The following is an 871-nucleotide window of genomic DNA, read 5'->3' as shown; positions in this document are numbered from 1 at the left end:
ATTGGTGGCTGACTAAATACTTTTTTGCCCCACTGTATATGTAGTCGTTTAATAGCGGTCTAATTGATGATTAGTCTATTCTTGGGCTATGATTAGACGTCTATTAAATTTTCACTGACAGCCCAAATTTAGGCTTGTTTTAGCATAGACCCATATTCACCGTCTATTAGACGTATATATGTAGTCGTTTATTAGCCGTCTAATTGATGACTAGTCAATAAATGGGCTATGATTAGACGTCTCCGTGATTTACGGCAGTAAAGTTAGTTTGACGTTTGACATTCATTAGACATTCAGGTTTTTTGCCAATTAAACTCTTTGCGGCGTTTGTTTTGAACCCAAACTAACTCAGATAGGCATAAATATATGCCCTTTATGTTGCACAAGGCTTAATTTCTAGGAATTAAAAAAAATAAAATGAACCATTTAAATTAATTAAACAATTTAACTACGTGACATTATAATATAAAACCAATACTAAAATGTTCGGAAAAACATACCTGTTATCGTACAAAGCTCCATTTTTGGAATTACAATTTGATGTTTTTTATAATAATTTTACAATTTTTTATGTATGCAATAATATAAATCCATTAAACGACAACACCATTTGATCTAAAGGTATGAAACCAACTGTAAAATATTCCGAATATTATTCCCTATAATGCACAAGGCTTGGTTTTTCAGATTATGCCTTTACTGTTTTTATATATAGCACTGAATCCATATTTGTCATGTTTTACATACTGTATCCACTTAAATTAATTAAACTCTGACACAGTTTGAGATAAAGGTATCAAACCAACTGTACAATATTCAGAATATTATTCCCTATAATGCACAAGGCTTGGTTTTTCAGATTATGCCTTTA

Source organism: Sinocyclocheilus grahami, unplaced genomic scaffold (assembly GCF_001515645.1).
Source record: "Sinocyclocheilus grahami isolate Dianchi unplaced genomic scaffold, SAMN03320097.WGS_v1.1 scaffold107.1, whole genome shotgun sequence".
In the NCBI taxonomy this organism is placed as follows: domain Eukaryota; kingdom Metazoa; phylum Chordata; class Actinopteri; order Cypriniformes; family Cyprinidae; genus Sinocyclocheilus; species Sinocyclocheilus grahami.
The sequence above is the reverse complement of the archived record's forward strand: the minus strand, read 5'-3'. Positions refer to the sequence as shown.